The 20,105-nt window shown below is 35.2% G+C and overlaps 1 protein-coding gene across 2 annotated transcripts in view; it reads left to right on the top strand.

The window, feature by feature from the left end:
• TENM4 (teneurin transmembrane protein 4) overlaps positions 1-20,105 on the top strand; it is a 1,677,033-nt gene that overhangs the window by 913,527 nt on the left and 743,401 nt on the right. For both annotated transcript variants that reach the window (XM_084535211.1, XM_084535210.1), the window contains exon 5: positions 12,014-12,101. The gene's annotated coding sequence lies outside the window, so the exon portion shown is untranslated. The remainder of the gene's footprint in view (positions 1-12,013; positions 12,102-20,105) is intronic.

The raw sequence follows: 20,105 nt of genomic DNA, 5'->3' as shown, positions 1-20,105 counted from the left end.
AAATTTTTTCAGCATTTTTGGCATGAATTATTTTCCTGCCATAAAAGTTTCACTTCAGTTTCATTTAGAAATATTTGTTGGTGGTGTTGTTTTATTAGCATGCCTAGGATAGTGGGAGTAGAGAGAGTATAAGAAATCTTAGCTGGAGTGTCAAGTAAGGGAGATTCTACAATGAGAACAGCTTTTCCTAGATACAGGACAGATGGTATCTTTGAGACTTAGAAGCTGAGAGAAAGTAGCTGGATCTGTGTCAAGAGAAATAGTTAAAAAATAAAAATAAAAAATAAAAAGAGTACTAGCAAAAAGAAAGCAAGAGGTATTGTCAAGTCAAATCAGCACAAGTAACTGTTTGTGTTGCCATTTTTATATCTTATTCAGATAATGCCCTAACAGACACATTTAAAACAAAGCGTGAAGGACAAAGTGATTGCATTGAATATTTGGATATGCAAATATCCAAAATATTCTCCTCCTATGTTGCATGATGCTTTCAACCCATTACATCATAACACAACTTTTGAAATTTCCATCAAGTTCAAAAGTGAAATTGAAGCTGTTATTAGTCAGACCTATAGTCTAAGAATAACACATATGTCAGAGTGTCAAGATAACGTGATGCACTGAAAGACGAGTTACTTTCTGTCTGTGGACCTAGAAACCTCATACCCTGGTATGATCACACCAGTCCAGAACCTGTGCAGTGCCACCTCCCTTCTGGAACCAAGACAGGGGTTGGTGTAATTCCACCTTCATATTTCAGAGCCATTCTAAGATATATTGAAAGATAATAAAATGCTAAAAGGAAAATACCTTCAAGATAATAGATTTTTTCCTTTATTTTATTTTATTTTATTTTATTTTATTTTATTTTATTTTATTTTATTTTATTTTATTTTATTTTATTTTATTCAGAACTGACATTCTCAAACCCAACCACAGAAGTTAGGCAGGACTACCCAGAATTAACTTTCTTGTACAGATATGGATCATTAACCATAGAGAAGAGGTTTATAACCTTGACAGCAGTCAAACCATGACTATTCTAAGTTAGCTGTCATTCTGCTTTGACATCACAAAAGAGAGAGATATATTGATCTCCTTCTTTCTTACAGAAAACAACAGAAAATACTGCTATAGATACACATAAAAGAATTTTATGATCCAAGCCAGGTTGATCCAAATAAGCTGCATTGTACAAATCAGGTGCATAGTAAGCACTTTTAGTAGCAGGCTTTGCAAGAAAGACATAGCTTTAGCTGAACACTGGTTAAAACTGGAATATGTTGTTGCTGCCACAAATTGATCTCAAAACTAGTGACATCTACTTTTCTCTCCTGAAGCTTGTTCTTGCTGGAGGAGACATTTCAGAATAACAACGTTTACCACAATTCGTAGATTGAGAGCAGAGAGAGTCTGTAGTGCTTATTGAAGCTAACTGTAGCTCTTAGCTAATTGTTTAACATTGAGGTTCTGCCTAAGTTCATAACATAAAATAATAGCAAAGGTTTATGTGTATGACTTGCTTTGTATAACAAGAGGGGATAAAAAATTTCAGTGTTAAGGATCTGGCTTCTTTTTATATATGTATGTGTCAAATGTATATCATGTAATGGAGATGACTCCTATCTATAAAACAAGAAAAGGAAATTATTATCAGAAGATTGGATACTACTCACTGTAAGGGAGCCCCTGAAGGGATTTTCTGAGGAGGACTTTCAAAACTTCTTTGAGTGAGCCCAACTGCTTCCTTTCCCAAATGGCAAGAACTGGTGTATTTGGGAGGTTTTGGGAAAACAATTCTTTAAACTCAGGAGGCAGAAAGAGAGGAATAATTTTGCAGCTGAAGAATGTAAAGTCATGCCTTCTTTTCTAAAATGTACAGAGTCTGGGTAAACTGACAGGATATGTGAGAAAGCAGTTCAGTGCACGCTTGTGTTTTCACTCAGTGTTAACCCATGTTTCAAGAAATATTTACTATTTCATGAATATTGGACTATGATGCACTAGAGGGGTTAAGAAAGTCCGTAAGGAATGTACCGGTATATTTGCTACCTAATAATGCCAATAAGCAGGCAATGTATTTTAAGTAGATATAAGTAAAAAATCTCAATTTATTTATTTCATAAAGAAGTTTAAGAGGTGATTTTATCACAATCTATACTTAAGTAAGGAAAACACTTCCTGTTGGTGATGGCTTTTTCATTTATGAGGACGTCATAATGAGTTTTAGTGAGAAGCTGACAGTAGATAAACCCAGACTAGAAGCAAAATACATATACTCAGAGAAGCTGATTATGCATTGGAAAAGCTTTCCTAGGTATATAATGGATTCCTAACCACCTGAAATGTAAAACCAAAACTGGATCTTTCAAATAAGAGAAAAGAGCTTGTGGTAATTCAAACAGAAGCCATAAGTTTGATACAGTAATTAGTGAATGAAGTTCTTTGGCATGTGCATGCCCAGCAGCAAGATAGGCATTTTAATTGTCTGTTCTGGCTTTAAATCTATGAATTCTAGGCAAATATTGAATACATTCCTTGACATTATTCAAAATCTCTGCAGACTTTTGCTCATATTGAGACTTCAGTGTAAGACCTACAGTGTAAAACAAAGTGTACTAGACAAAACGGGTGACACATTTCCACTCTCTTGAGCTTGCTTTCTAACACAGATTTCAAGACTGTTATCTAGAACATGAGAATTAAGTTTGTTCTTGTAATGACTCTCCTGAGTGTAAGGTAGATATACGAGTCTTCACAATAGAGAATGAATGAGTCTTCACAATAGAGAATGAATGAAGGAAGGCATCAACATGCATTTCCCACTGCCACTTGATTTATTGCTGAATTTAGCATTGGACCGTGGCTATATCTTAGACTATAATCCCTGCCATGTTTTCCTTTTTACCAGGTGAAGGAAAAATAGTTTGTGAACAGAAACTGTACATTTGACATAGAAAGTAATGACTGAGATTTTTCTTATACAGCCAGAATCACTAATTCTGTATTTTTCTTATTCCTTTCTTCTAATCTAAAAATAAAAATAAGTAAAAATGAAAAGACTCAGGAGGTTAGTTTTGGAAATGCTGGATGAGTACACAGCCTCAAACTGAAGACTGGATCAATGGAATTAGAAATCAGAAGCTTTCCTTGCCTATTTATTTATTTATTTATTACAATGTCTGTGTGGATGAAAGAATAAAAGAGATGGTAGGTCTTTTCTTTGTACAAGAATATCTATCAGCATCCATCCTACTCATTTTGTTTAAGTATACAGCTCAACATTTTTTAATTTAGCTCAATCGATACACAAACATTCTGCCCACCTAATTTACTGGCTCCCGATTTCAGTCAGAAAGGATAGAGAGTTTAGATACTCTCACACAGAGTACAAGAACACATAGAAACAAGCAGTATTCTTTAGGTTTAGTTTGTCGATACAGAAACTGATGCATCAAACTCAAATTTTAGAGATGCTATATAAAAATGTTCAAGGACTTAGCCTTTCCTAACAAACAAATGCTAATTAATGTTATTGCTTCTACTTTACAAGTCACACACATTTCAGTAAAACTCAGATCTGAACGGAGTTGCGTAGAAGTTAATAGAACTTCTATATTTTGACTTCATTACTGCTTAGGTATACATCTAAAGAACATCTGATGCAATGTTAGAGAACAATGAATAACAGTAATATTTTCCAGCTACAGAAGTTAGTTAAATCAGAGCTGACAACAGTGTTCTGTGTCCTTTGGTTACCATTTCACACAGATGTCCTCATCTTTTCAGTTTGTATTAAGAATAAAGAAAATCTGAGCTGGAGGAGAACATAGGCCCACAGTGCCCCTTCTCCATCTGTGGCTGCAAGCAGACTGCAGGAGAAAAGCATGAGCTAAATATTTAATGTTTCACCTAATCCTCTCCCAGCCTCTAATCATCTTCAGCTGAGAGGATTTCTTGACTGTTTAATTTAGTTACTATCTAGTAAATAACAAAAGATGCCTTTTACAAATGTTTCTTCAAGGATCTTTTTTTTCTAATTACCTGAGGGTATGTACTGAAGATATAATCTTTTTTTTTTTTTTTTATTTGTCTTATGGATGCAAAATAGCCTTTCTTAAAAATAATCATAAGCAATACTGTTGGAGCAATAAGCATAATGGGTAGCAAGGAGACATAATTCAAGAACTTACATGTTCAAAGGCTTTGAACCACCAAGGTCATGAAAACAGGCAGACAGAAAATTTTCCCACTGCGAGGTATGTATATGTAGGTAGTCAATGAGAAATAAACATTAGGAGCCTTGACTTATATCTTCTGCATAGCACTGGATAATTTTTCTCATCTTTTATGTGAGCTCTCCAAAAAAAACTGTAGATCAAGTCCCTTAAGAATCTATTCATCAGAACCATTAGTAAATGCAACAAGAACAATTAATTTCATTTACCATTCAGTACCATTATTAGGCATTCGGTTGCATTGAACTCAACTTCCTTGCTTTTCTTAAATGTGAGAAAATTTAACATCAGTGATATATCACTGTATGCATGGCTTGGCAGCCAATACTGGTGATTGTAGCCCATGTTGACATGTTGTCATGTACACCATGCCCACCCTGGAAGGGTTTGGACTTAGTAGAAGTAGGATTTCCACATCTGATTTTTAAAATCTACTATCCGAGCTAGTTATCCAGACTCTAGTTATAATCAAGGAAGAGAAACAAGAGGTTTTGGAGTGAGAAACATATCATCTTAAAGAAGTCTAAAGGAGACAGATGTCTCATACTGTAACAGTGCTGTTCACTCTTGTTGACTGGAAAGAAAGCCTAGGGTGACTAGCTCAGATGCAGATGTCTAACTTAGGTGTGATGAATCTCTCTCAAGGGTCTCTGCTGTCCCTCCTTATTAACAGTAGAAATAAGCCTTCTTCAGGTTGAAAACTTTTGGACACTACTAGCTTTGTAGGAAGTTTGACATCTTTATGGCTTTAAACCATTCTAAACCCTTTGCATTTCAAACATTCACAAGCAGTGGTAAAAGAATTTTTGAGATGGAAAACCTATTGTTGCAGACTTTTGCATTTTACCCTATTCAGGAATCCTGACTTCTTTATCACAAATTGGATATAATCTCATTTTGTTATAACACTCATTTATTCTGTTCTCACTTTCAGTACTTGGGATGCTATAAAATACAGGCTGGTATCAGGTTGTCTAGATTTTACCACAAAAATCACAAAAGGCTTCAGTTAAATCTCCACTTTGTTCAAAGTTATCTTTCTCATTGTGCTAATATTTTCAAATACTTAAAATCTTTTATGGTCTAGTAGCCACAGACTATTTATGGGAAAATAATACAGAACAACAAAACAATGAAGAAATATTGGACTTTGGATTTCATTTTGTGAATATGTAGCACATAAGATGAGAATCCTGCTTTCCTTCTCTTTATAGCATTAGTAACAGGTTTTTAGCTATTGTAAACCAGGGACTATATACCAGTAAATAGATTTTATCAATGGAATGGCAAATTATTAACTGAATTATTACAATGACCAGATACATCACCACACGCAGTTTGTCAGCACTTATCTTCCCTTAAGATCAATACAGCATTCAGAGATGATCTGAGTAGATAGCAAAGAGCTCAAGATTTTCTGTTCAAAGCACAGATGAATCCTGGAAATGAGTGCATGTTTTTTCACATTACTAGCTAATAGGCTTTGAGTTGTCTTAGCAGCCGTGTGTTCAAGGGCACTTTACCATGCTACATAAAACTCCAAGTAGAAAACTTTCAAATAGAGAAACAGCAACAGTACAGAGAAGGGATTTCACAGAGGTGCTGTGATCTTTGTTCACCTTCCTTTTGAATTTCCATGTGGACATGTGAATACAAATAAATGCTTACTATGTAGAGTGGTCCAGTCACCCTTTTTTAAGAACTCATCTTCCAAGAAGTGTTAGCTCAAGAAACACCATCCGTAACCTGGCCTTTAATCAGATATGGAGATCTATAAATGATGATCTAATACCATCAGTTGAACCATGTTTCAACGTTTCCATATAGTGATGGTGAAAAGAATGATGCAGTGATGATTCAAATACCAAGCACTGCTTAATGCAACAACCCTGCTGTTAAAGCAATATTTTGCAATACTGTAATAACTTAAAAGGAATGGATTCTACTGTAAAAGAGCACTGAGAATGACAGTAAGAGACCAACTTTATGTGGTCTGTATGTTTGAAGTAGGTGTTTGTTTGCACAAGAATTTTCTGAGGATGTCAATTAGTCATAAAATGGTACTCTTTGGGGGACAGTCAGAAAGTATAACAAAAGTTACTCTACTCATCTAAATCACTCTCTGGAGTATCCCTTCCCTGAACTGACTGTAATGGAAGCCTGGGGAAATTAGTTGTCCGAAGCTTAAGTTAGTCTTTGTGAATACCAATCTGTAGGATATATCAAAGTAATATGTGTAAATACCTATTGTTAGCATCTTTTAACAGTGGCTGCTCCTTCATATTATGCTTAATGTTATACACACACAAAATAGATGTAAACATAAAATCATTTTGAAGTACATACAGTTCTAATACTTCCTTTGTCATTTAAAAAAAAAATCTGAAGACCAAGCAAAGTGCAGGTGACCTGGGTCCCTAGAGTAACTTGAATCACAAAAGATAGTTTTGTGGAAGAAGGGACTTCAAGGCCAGATTTTCATTTCATTCCACCTGCTTTAAAGCTATATACTGCATCATGCTCTGCTCAAAGTCTATCTTTCGCTTTTTTTTTTTTTTTTCTTCCATCTTCCATGCGTGTGATTTAAAAACGAAATGGATAGGAGAAATTAGGTGAGAAAAAAAAGTGAGAAGGTGCAGGAGAATGATCTATATATACGCATGTTGATTTGCCAGGTAATTATTTCAACAGCCTTTCAGTTTCATTAGGGATTCTGGTACAAGTCAGAATGTCACTTATTTTTATTTAAAGGTTACAGGAAGGAAAATGAGAACTGACATCTTCTGCAAGCAGGTCTGATTTATCAAGTATCAGCTGCATATCCACTGTTGCTCAAAGCTACATTAGCTCAGCTTTTCTCTTAGAAGAGATCTTTTAAGGTTATTGAGGGGCAGTGGCCACAGAGTTTGCCTTGCTCAGTTCTGTTTGTAATATTTTTTTATGATTTATAATTGCATTTCTCTAATTAATCACTGTGGATATTTAAAATGTTATGTATTGCAAATCCTAGATCAGTTTGATACCTGAGTTTGTTAACTCCATCCTGGATAAGAACTATGGCAGTCTGATCAACATCATCTTTCTTTGAAATGCAGCGTCTTCCAACTTTTTTTCCAGCAAGTTCTTTTGTTTGTTTGTTTTTTCATAGTTCAGGAATGGTAAATAAAGTCAATCTTTTATTATGAAAGGCAGGCAATCCTTGCTGGACAGATTCTTAAAATAAGCAAAAAATGGTGCCTTTATAGTAGTCTTCCTTATTAGGAAAGTAAGTACAGTAAAAATGGTGCTTCTGGTTGTCTTTTAAACTCAGCTATTTTTAGAATAAAGACTATTTTTATAAGGTTGAAATATTCTAATTTTGGTTAAGATATATCTGTTATCTAGACATTAAATTTTGAAATTTTGATGTAGTGTCCTAAGGATGGCTTTGCTGTTTGAGATGACTAAGCCACCAGCTACCTTACCAAAAGAATTTTTTTTGTATGTCCTGTGTTGCGTCAGCCACATTGGTAGGTTTACTGTATACTAGTAAACCTATAAACTGTATACTAATAAACCTATAAAGTCTCTGAGTTCATTCTAACTGCTTTTCTTAATGTAAACTTAAGGTAAACTTAAGTCAAATTTTCCATGTATGGAATGTATGTTCAGTTTCAGGTTTCAGGTTTAGATACCTATACATGTATATCATGTATATATGTGCCTACTCGCGAGTGTCTACTTGTAATCTATGTGTCTAAGCTTTTGGGCATTTGGATCTCATCCCTAATCAATACAGCTGTGATTCTAAACAATTAGCTAGCTCTCTCAAAAACAGACATTTAAGATATTATTCAGAGACCTCAACATGGAAGAGAACTGCCATTCCAGAAGTAATTCAGGTACATCCAGGACATTCACATGATGTTGGGAGATATGCAGGATCTCTGCAAATTTATTATGATGCATAGTTATCCACCCATCTTCTCCCTTACTCTATCTTCTGTTCTCATTTACATGGAAAAACAACACATCTTTAGTACAACACCTTAAGTCCCGCAAATTCAGTGCAAGATAATTGATAAACATGTTCCTTACAGCAAATCTAAAGGTTTAGTAAAATTACGTCGTGGTGAAAACCATACCAAGAGTTATATGTATACATATTATATATATATATATATATATGTATATATATGTATATATATATTTTTTTTTTTGGTGTTTTGTTTATTTGTTTGTTTGTTTGTTTTGTTTAGCTATGATTCAGAACTCACTTTCTTTCACCCATTCTTGGACTCCAGTCTGCTACATTAGTTTGTACTTTAAGCTGTTGGTACAAATCTCCACTTCATCTGAAGGTCAAAGGTATTATTTTAGGAGGGTATTTGTTGTTGTTGTTGTTGTTGTTGTTTTTTATGCTTTTATGAATGATTATCATAGATAATGGAAAATGGCAGCTGGTTTTGTTCACTGTGAGATATATCTGTAAGTAATTATTAAGAAAGACTAGAATTTGGTATGGCTGATTGTCTCTTCTTTTAAACCTATAAATAAGAACTGAGAGCAATTAGGGCTAAAGGGCAATCTGGATGTAATTTGTGTGCAATGCCTAACACAGCAGGACTCTAATTCAAATGGTGTTATATGCAGTGATATGATATTTCCACAGTCTGTAATTCCCAGATTTGAGTGAGCCTGAAAAAGCTCAAATGCTATAAAAAGTTATTTTGAACCAAAGTGGATATCTGGGAATGCAAGAAATGCATGAATCTATTCTTTTGAGAAATGTAGTACAGGTTTCCACATGCAAAGCTTTCCCAAAGCTCTGAAAAACATGTTTTCGACATATATTTATCTCAAATAATATCCCAGCTACTTCAAGACTGGTCCAACTATTAAATAAAGTCACCAATGAAAGACCTAAAGGACAAAAACTGTATTCAGAAGTCAATTCTCTTGAATAAAGCTGTTAGACTGGTGAGAAAAGTACACTATAAAGAAGTAGAAAGCCTTCAAAATACAGTGGAAATACTAACAAGGTTTATTTACCATAAATGAAGGATGTTAAAGATGGCATGTCAAAGTACAATAGCTGCTAGTTGTACATTGCCTGGGCAATCCAGTTATGCATTTCAGGTAAATAAAACAAATGGTATCTTGTAATGCTCATGACATGTTAGACACTTAATTCTGCACTGCAAAATTGCTTGGCTTTCTAAATATGAAATACAGCTATGTAAATTAGATTCTGCATATAGTATTTACACTTTTTGGTACAACTGGAGAAAAAAATCCAGCTAAAATTTTAAAATAAATAAATAAATAAAATGGACTGCAATTTGTCTTCAATTTAAAAGGCAGAATAAATAAATAATAATTAAAAATAATAAAGAATAAAAAATTAAAATAATTAAAAAGACACATATTCCACGCATACTTACATTTCTGTGGGTATGTTCTGCAACAGTAGAGACCAGTCTCTTATTTCACTCAATATTCAGATAACTTGCTATTCTTCATAGCCTGCTTAGCATTTAGATCTTTGTTTAAACCCTTCCTTTCTCACCAGAAAGATTAAAGGCTTTCAATTAAGTCATTTTGGGTTGCTGAAATTTGTGTTTGTTTTGATTAATTTCAGGAAATACAGAGACAGGTCAGTTAGCTCAGTTGCCTCAGCAAAGCTTCAGATGTTCTAATGTACAGGATGAGGTAGATCCTTAACATTTTATTTCATTCCATAATGCCTGTCACAGACTTCCTGATGAAAGCATTTCTTAAAATGGCCTATATTATTCTTTTGGGTTTGTGCCCGATGCAGACCTTACTCTACTGTCTCAGGCGGGCTATCTTCATTCACTTGCAATACCTTGTCCTGTCTTCTTTTTATCCCCCTTTTTTTTCTCCTCCACCTAAAGCTGACTGCTCTTTTTCCTTGCCTTGTGAAGTCTTTTCTGGCTTGAACACAGATGAAAATTTAGCCTGCACCATTGCAGGGAGTTGTCTCTACCACTCATGGCTATAACACTTTTTCTTCCACTATTTTTTTGTCTTCCTCATTCTCACCTGTGTACTATGCTGCATCAAGCTCTTAGAGCTTAAATGAGGCAGACCTGTTTTATGCAAGGATTGTGAAGCTTTTTGCACATTTTCACTGGACTTTTGAAGTGTCTGTTGTGTTTGCAGTACCAAGGAATCAAAGCATTATGTGAAAAGGTTTGGACTTCATGTATCCCTGGCCAGATTTCTGTTTTCTACTTCTCTGTGAATGGAGTACTACAACAGCTGCAATGGCTCTTCAATTTTATTCCAGAAAGGGATGGAGGAAAAAAAAAATATATACTTCTCTTCCTAACTACTGACTGGATGGTACTGTGGCTTAGATCTGCCAATGGTGATGATCTAAGGCAGGGCTGGTATATTATCTCTAATTTATTTTGGCCATCTGCTTTTCCTACTTCTAATTGGTGCATGCTAGGCACGAGAATATTCTTAAAGAGCGTTTAGGCTGAGGATGTTCCTGGATTCACTAAAAGCAGATTGAAATGGAATATTTTTTCTTCGATGGTAAGACCGGGCTGTATCTCAGCAACCATCTCATATTTGGCAAGATTAGTCCTTTTGCGGAAAGTGGTTACATGTGCTGTGGTTGTCATTGGTATGAAGGCTGCGTTAGTAAAAGTGAAAGAAGATCTGAACACATTTTTAGCAGGTTCTGCACACTTGGAAAATATTTATGTTGTACCCTGAATATAGTGCAGTTTGTTTGTAAATGTTGAGCTTTATGTGTCCTACTAAGTTGTAAGATTTGAAATGTGTCTAAATAGGTGTCTTGAACAGGGGTTTGTGTACTTGGTTTCCTTGGTCTGAAACAGCAGTCTTAAGGTTGCTCCATTTACTTCTCCTGTCATCTCAAAGCAGCCCTTGAGAAAGGTGTCTGAAGTCTGATTTACAGTGTTTTCCTGATCCTAAACCCATGCGTTTGCTCAGTGAGAGGTATTTGCATTAAAACCTGAACTCTCAGCAAAGGGCAGAATTTCACAACCATGGAGGAGTACTAAGCCACTGTCACACAGCAGATTGTAGGAATGGAGGACAGCTAAGAATAGTTGAAATAAAAATGGACAATGTAGTTCTTTTTATTATTTTTTTTAATTATTATTTTTTATTTTTATTTCCTGCACACTTTCTGGTTGCGATTCAGGTTGTCTAAGTTAAATATTTGGCAGTCCAGTCTGAAATGATAATCTAAACAGCCTGTGTGCGAAGAGAGGGACATCCCCACACGTGACATTATTTGCTCTCAGAGGTGCTTCATTTTCTCTACCAGCTTCAGAGAGAGTCTCAATAACACATTTAGACTAAGCTTTAAGGAGATAAAGCAGAGCAAGACAAATTCCATTTTTTTTTATATATTTTTTTTAAATTTCAAATCAGTTTGAGTTTTCTACTGTGATTGCCACTGGATTTTCAAGCAACATCAGAAAAATCTCTGCCTTCAGATAGATGGACACAACACAGTTTTTATGCATTTTACATTGTGAACATGCTATAGTATAGATTACAAACCTTTTTTGACAAAGCAAAACACACCCACCTGCCAGTAATTTCCTGTGTTATTTTCACATGACATTTTCTTTAACATTTTTCTTAGTTAAAATGCCCTATAATAATAGATACACTCTTCTAGTAGACAAGGTATGAGTTTTATAACATATAGTCTTATTAAGACTGCACTTCTTATTTACAATATTCATTAAAGAATTATGGTTTGTTTTGTCTTTATCATTTTATAGGACCCTGGTAATAGTATATGGATTGTGTTGGAGATAAAGGATCGTACAAATATTGGATGAAATATCTCCTTAGCAAACAGTCCTGTTGGTAAGCAGTTTGTATATGGTTTCTTCTCTTTTGCAATATTTAATGGTGTGCAAAGGCAAGGTTATATCATGTTCAAACAGATGTTTACTAAATATAAAAAATATTTAAAATGTCTACAGTTTTCTCTCCCCTTCTGAAATAACTTCAGAACCTCCAGATTAACTTTCCACTCTTGAGAGAAAAATTTTCAGTTTGTGTTTTGTGTCACTGTGTCAAAGTTTTGTAGGCAGTGTTATACAGAGATGCTCCCTCTTAAGAAATGTGAGAAGTTCAATTTGATAGAAAGATTGAGGGCTATTTTTTTTTCCCCCAGTGTTCTGGCTGTACACATTGTAAGCATTGTGGTTTGGGTTCATTATTGATACTAAAGAATGTTTGTGGTGCTATAAACATCCGTGCAGTTTTTATTCATAGCTGATTAATGTCTGTCAGATATTAAGATATTAGAAAGTATCAAGAAAACCGCACGACATTTAGAGGAATAGTTATAAGGTCAGAAGCCAGGAACACCTGCGCTCTAGTCCTAAAACTACATCTGGTTTATTGCATGACCTTGAGTGAGTCATTTCTGAAGAGGGGGAACTGCGTTTCTGTGAGGGGATGCAGTAATGTATGAACTGAATTGCTCTTCTATATATAATTGGAGAGCTCATTAGGTAGCTGTTAAGAATGACTAAAACCCATTAAGCCTGATAAGACTTATTTCTTCAAAAAAAAAAATCAACAAAAATGAAATAATTTAAAACATGACTTTATTTTTTTAATACAGTTACTTTAACTCTTTCATTTCCCATATTGTCTTCACTGCTACGTCTTTCGATTGTGTTTAAAACCTGTTCTTCAGACGCTGTTATGGATTTTATACCTGGCAATGAGAGAAAGCTTTATGAATTTAAAGTGAAGAAACCCAACTCAGCAGATTTGACTTGCCATATTGCTGTATATGGTGATACAGAATCTAAAAACTGATGAGGAATAAAGGACATTTTCCTTGATAGTAGCCACAGTGATTGAAATGCTTGTCACTTAGACTCATCATTAACTAAAAACAAATGGGTCTTCTTTGTTATGTCTTTTATGGGGAAGAGAAAAGACTCCCGGGAAATGTATTGGCCCAATAATTTCACGTACTGCATGGATCTGTACTGGAAGGAAGGGATAAAAATCTTTACTTGGTGGAAGGGGGGTTATTTCCACATGTAGTATTAAAAACTCATCTGGACAGGTTGCACAGGAAACTCAACCAGTTAGACCTCTTTGAGTAGTGGTTGGAGTAGATGTCAAGAGGTGCCTTCCAGTTTAACTTATTCTTTGGGTTTGTGAGTCTGTGTAGTTAGGCGATATAAATATGATAACCAGGAAACTGTTATATGATTTATATACAGCGACATTCTTTACTTATCAAGAGAAATTATGCAATTTAATAACAAATGGAGGAGGCCAACTGAATTCTATAAATTCTGAAGGAAGAAGGGGAAACAGACGAAAAGGGAGAATGATTCCTTTAGTAAGGTTAGGATCCAGCTGTGTGAGATAATTAGGTATCTAATGCCATAGGTGTGCGTATAATTTGTCCTGTGGTTTCCAGATTTTCTTTTAAATTCTTTTGTTTCATAGTATGACTTTCTCTTAGAAGTCTGTGTGATCAGTAACTGCTTTGATCACTGGAGGGCACAGATTTTTACATGCTGGGCACAACTTAAACTCACTAGGGGAATCATGACTGATTTTACTGAAAGAACTCAGTGTCCAGTCTCCCTGGTATGGGACTATATAAAACCACAAAATGAATATGAGTGAAGAATGCTATGTAGCTGTAATAATGGGCAAATGACATTTTGCAGTGTAAATAAGGACACTACCTACAAATTGTGAAATAACCCTTCTGCTCTGCTTGATATTGATACAGCTTCAGGGAGGGCCCACCTTAAAGCATTTGAGGAAGCTATGAACTTTCTGTATGTAGAACTGAGGAGAAACAAGGGCGAGCCATGAAAGCATGCTGAGTGAGACAAAAGAAATGTGAAAGTGTTTGAGATGGTTTATGACGAAGGGAGCTTGATGAACTTGATGTATATGAGAGGCTGCTGCAAAAAAGAAGCAGATGATAGTTTCTTCTCTGTGTAGTGTTCATAATGGAGAAAGCAAGAGACAGGGATTTAACCTGAAGCTGATTTAAGTCAGGTAGCAGCAGATAGCTTGAACAAGTTTCAGAAAACTAAAAGATGGAATAAACTGCTTCAATTTGTTGTGGAGATGGTTCTGGGGGAGCTTTCAGAAAAGGCTTAAGAAACATTTTTCAAATGGAACTTGTCTTCATTGGGGTAAAGGTTTGAATTAAGACACATCCTGGGGTCTCTCCCAATCCTGCTTTCCTCTAATTGTCTGCTCCAAGATCTGGAGCATCAATTATCACATGCAAAGTTACAGTTAAAGGAAATTGTTATGCAGAAATGTGTGGCAGGGGAGGTGGGGGAAGCTGTTGGTAAATGCACCTCTTTAATGTACATTACAATGAGTAATCAATGTAAGTTGCGCCAGGTGAAATCTGTATTGTCTAAATTATGACTAAACTGTATCAACTTGTTTTCAGTGAAAGCTGAATCCCTGATAAGGTTCATTCATTTGCAATCATAAAGATTTCTCAAAATGAACTCTCAGTGTGCTGAAAATACAAAGACAATCTGGTTACCGTGTTCACTTTAAAATGGAGCTGCTTAAGGACCCTATCTGAAGACAACAGCCCAATATATATACACTATCAGACTTGACATATTTACTGATGTAGGATGTAAATTGATGCTTTAGTAGCAAACCACTGCTCTTTTGGGGATCTGATGATTTCTGAACATCCCACAGTAAAGCTACACTAAACATACAAGGCAACTGTACTATGTACGTTGGCATAAAATAGTTTGGGATATACAAGAAATTAGCATTGTGGCTGGAAACAAAATTATTATTAACTCAGTAAATCAATTACAAGAAGTAACAGCTCTGTTTCCAAACACTAGGAATCACAATCTCTTTAGCAGTTAATCACATTGTTTATATACTTTGCTGTTAGGTGTATGAAATGACAGATGACATGTTTCTCTGTATGTCTTTATTGTATAGAAATATAAGTAGTTATAATAGTCCTTTTCTGTGCTACTAGCAAAATCTGAAATCTTTAAAAAGGGCTCTTTAGAACTGAGCTCCAGCTTTCCATTTTTGTGTTCTTTATCTGTACTTCACCAGCTTGAATGATGCCAATTAGAGCGTCTGCTGTACAGTCACCTTTTAATTTTCTGCTTCTCATGCTTTACATATTCACAAATTTGGGTGTTGACTGTTCTGCTGGATTGCTTGAATAATAATAATAATAATAATAAAAAAATCATTTTAAGATATTTTTTTTTTCTGTGACATTTTTGGCCTTAATACCCTTGATGCTCATCCAGCACAGGTGCTCTACTATGTAATTACTGGAAGAAGCTTGAAATAAAACTCTGAAATAGGACTGGTAACCTTGAAAATATTACCATTGCATTAGATAACAGCAGTTACAAAATTGCAGTAAAACTGCTTATATATCATGTTCTAGTATTTCACTGTCTGTTGACTGAAACTGTGACAGAAGCAGTACTGACAGCAAAAAATAAAAATTCAAATATCCTTTCACAAAACATTTTCTTGAGTTGCAAATGGTTGGAGAGTGGAGTAGAAAGCAGAGATTCAGTCTGCAGAAATCACAGTCAGCCACACCTGAAAGCCTTTCAAGATTGAATCCATTGATCAAAAAGATTTTCAGCACGCTCCCATTTCCTCACAGGTTAAACAATAATAAATATTGAACAGTACGACTCCGACTGCAGCTGGAGCATTTTCAATAAATAAAGAATTATATATAACCCAGGACAGAGGCAGAGAGCTTTCACCTATACTTGAGTACTACAAGCTGGTTCCTATTTTACAGCAGACCCCAGGTCTAGGGAAAGTGATTAATCCTGTTTTTGCTGCTGTGAAAGGTATGGTTTCCCCCTGGAAATGTTTAAAAATGCAGTTTCACTTCAAAAAAAGTTACATTAATCATTGTTGCTCTTTACCTGACATGGCTTTATGGAACTTTGCTACCTAGTGATAAACGGTCTCTATTTCCACCCTAGAACTACCTGTAAAGGTGTATTTTATATATGGAAATTTGCTTGGAATCTGACTTTTCACAGTTACCTTGCAGTACTTTTGCATTTGTTTAGATAAAGCTAGGCAGTTCATTCTGGTTTTGGTTTAGCACATCCTGATTTTGCTAACCAGTGAAGTGTTCTGCTTGCTGTGTATCTGCGCCAAGTGCAAGGTGATAAAGTTGTGCTTGTTCAATTGGGGATAGTGGGAAAGAGAGGAGATACCAATCAATGCTTCATGTCCCTGTGGAATATTTAAGTGCCAACATGAATCTAAATTTTCTTCAGGTAGACATAAAGAGTGGATAGTATCAATGCTGGGTTCAAAACTGAGCAGCAATATGGTTTCACCCATTTTTCAATGAAACATTTCTTGTCCTTTCTGCCTTTTACTAGCTTCATGTTTAAAGAATATTAGGAAAAAAAAAAAAAAAAAAAAAAGAATATTAATTCAACTTGGAGCAAATTGAACATTTTTTTTAAATATTTATGTGTTTTTGTTCTTATTGTTTTCCCAAATGATAGTGAATTTAACACTAGGTTCATTCTTTTAAAGGTGTCTTTGGGTCTTCTTGAAAAGCAGTAATTCCTTCAGCTCAAAGCAATACTATGATTAACCAAACACCTTCCAACACACTCTAGGTAGTCTGTTATATTCCTTGCTCTCTTAAAAGAAAATTTGTAATTTTTTTGCCAGAGGTACAAGAATATGTTTGATCCCTTTAAAGAATTTAAGTTAAATAACCCAGTTTTAGGTCACTGTCTATTGAACATTTTGCCTATTGTAATCCTATAAGAGGAAAAGGCAGCCAAAGGAGAAGTGATTGCATTGCACAGTGGTTAACACCCCTGTACATGCTCAGGATTCACGTAAGGCAGTGCTGATTCAAGTACCAGCTTCCTATGCTGCATATTCTGCAGCTTGAGAACCTGAGAAGTAATAGATTTTATACAATACACACTCTTTCCAAAACACATCCTGAAGAATTTTTTGTCTTGATTGTGGGGGGAAAAAAAATCTCTTTAATCCACCTGGGAAAAAGCGTATGTACTAAGGTAATGGGCTTAACAGAAAGAGAAGAATGTACAGAAAAGAATGAAAGTGAAGTGAGTTAGTGGTAGGCTATTTTCCTGTATTATTTCAGAACTACTCAGAAGATTTTAGGTTAGTTCATAAGTAAGAATGGTTCAATCTCACAGGACATCTGTTTCTGAAATTAAAAAGCCAACAACTGCAGGATTCCACAGTGTTAGCAATCTTCGCTTAATAGAGATCCATGATTCAAAGAGATATGTGACTTAAAATCTACTAGGGAGAGTGAAGCAATTAATAGTTGGAACTTTTTATAGCACCTTTTATCCAAGGATCTCAAAAAACTTTACTGGCTTTAATTAGGCCTCACTCCATGCAATATCCTCCTGGAATAGAGATATTTTTTTCTTCTTTCCAGTGTAGAACAACTTGAGACACAGAGGTTAAATGACTTGACAATGATCATGTAAAAGCAAATAGCAATGATAGGAATAAATCCCAAACCTCTTGCCTTCCAGTCCCTTGTTCTAGCCACTAGCCAAGTTTCTTTCCTCTACATTAAACTCAAAGATTTTTCTTATCTGTCCTGTAACTTGTGTGAGTATGATTAAGCAATTAGAAAGACTTTCATCTTCTCTGGAAAGAAAAAAATAAAGTTGAAACAAATCAGTAAAAAAATGCTTTCTGCTCTCAAGTAGAGAAGAATCATTCCAATTTACTGCAGTGAGAGCTATGAAAAATATGGAAGAGCAAACTCTAGAGGTAAACATACTGACTTTGGAGATAATGAATAAGGGTTTGTGTTTCTGCCTACTGGGAAGAATAGTTTTTTTCATTGATAGTATGAATTGATGCCTGCAGTACACTCAAGAATTCAGCCTCACAAAAGGAAGAGAGAAAAAATAAAAAAAATAAAAAAAAAAGTTTAAGGCTGGGAGGGAGATAGTCTCCTGGGAAAAGACAATAGGGATTCATGTCATCCAGGTACCGCCCTGAAGCTGACAGGTGTTACATGGGAGAAACAGGCAATCTCATGAAAACTCTGAAATGTTAAAGTCCTTGGCAAGAAGTAGGGGAAAAGGAAGTCAAGATGATTAAATTAGCAGATGATAGAGTTAATTCTGTTGTTGTGTCTGTAATAGATATTTGACTGAGGATATTAGGTCAGATTACATGATTTGTTTCTTGTAGTTTGTTTCTTGTAGTTAAAGGTACATTTTTAAAATGATAAGAAGAGGGAAATACACAAAAGAATTAGGTTAACACTAGTAGCCTGAATAGAGCTGAGTTACTTCCATGTCTCAGTAACCTGATTTCAAAAAGCATAAAGTTTTGTTTGTAGAACCATTTGCTCATCAGATGCTGATAGTGATTATTGACAAGAAAGACCCCAGTTCAGAACTTACATGGAGAAAACTTTGTTCATGAAAACTTGATTCATTGGACTTACTTAATATGTTCCTATATTTTTTACGTCAAAGCATGGAAACCCAAATTCATTTTTTTTCTCCCCATAATTGATTCTCACTAGTTTCTCCATAGTGACCCACAGTGAATACAAGGGCTGCCCAACCACTGCAAAAGTTTTCTACAACGCTTCAGCACCACGAGAACAGAAGTTGTGTAAAGAGGTATCATGAAAATCCCAGACACTGGCTTTATGGGGAGAAATACTCACTAAAATAACAAGATTAGAATAAATATTGAAATGCTTGCATAGACTGAAGTTTTCACCATCAAACTGACCCTGAGTACTGTTATACAGTCAGTGTGTAACAGCGCTACCCAGGCAAAACAAGCCAGCACATTCTCATTTCAGAGGTGATGCTAAGAATTAATTCACAAGAGCTTGCTACCAAAAGTTACTTGCCAACTGTTCATTGGGAATAAGCTGAAATACCAAAGATACAGATTAGGAAATTAGAAACTACTTGCGTTCCACTTAGGCACAGAAAAAGATGGCAAAGAAGTGATTTCACTGTTCACACTTCACAAAATCTGCTGAACATAGACTTGACTTTTAAATAAATAACCAGTCTTTGCAGTTCTCATCATGGATTCTAAAAAGGCAGATGCAGCCATCGCAAATGATTTTGGTCGCTGTTGCATTTGTCAAAAGCTGTCAGAATGTAGTAAAAAGGTGTTTATACAGAGTAATATTCTGCTTGAACTCCTGTATGTCTCCTGACTGGAGATTTTAGATCGCTGATTTATAAGAACAAAAGATATCCAAACAGGCCTGTTATTTTCTAGCTTTACCAATTTCTATATGATGCCCTTTTACACATATCCATGTCTTCAATTACAGCTAACATTCAAGGACTGGAAAAGGAATATGATCAGATAGGAAAAAACAGTCTGCTTCATAGTTCACATGAACTATGGCTGTATAGTTAGATAGTAGGAATGGCATACAAAATAATCATTATTTTTATCCACAAGTTTGCATGACTTTAAGCATGACTAAAAGAACTCTCTTCAAAAAAAAAAAAATAAATTTGAATCCAGACAGTCAAGGTTTTGGAGAAAGATTTTGACATGTGTTAAGGCAAGTATCTACAAGAGGTTGTGAAATAATTGTGTATTCATGCTGTCTTCTACACTTTCTCTCTGATCCACTCATCCAGCTTACCTGACCTCCATTAAAATAAATAAACAAACAAACAAACAAATAGGAAGTGAACATTACAGAAGTCAGCATATTACAGAATTTCCATATGTAACAGAAATTATTATATTTACCTGGCAAATGGATAAGAAAGACACATCCTACAGGTACATGGTTTGGTCCAGCTGCTGATGATGAAT

This window comes from Aythya ferina, assembly GCF_964211825.1.
Source record: "Aythya ferina genome assembly, chromosome: 1".
In the NCBI taxonomy this organism is placed as follows: domain Eukaryota; kingdom Metazoa; phylum Chordata; class Aves; order Anseriformes; family Anatidae; genus Aythya; species Aythya ferina.
This window is presented reverse-complemented; position numbering and strand designations above follow the sequence as displayed.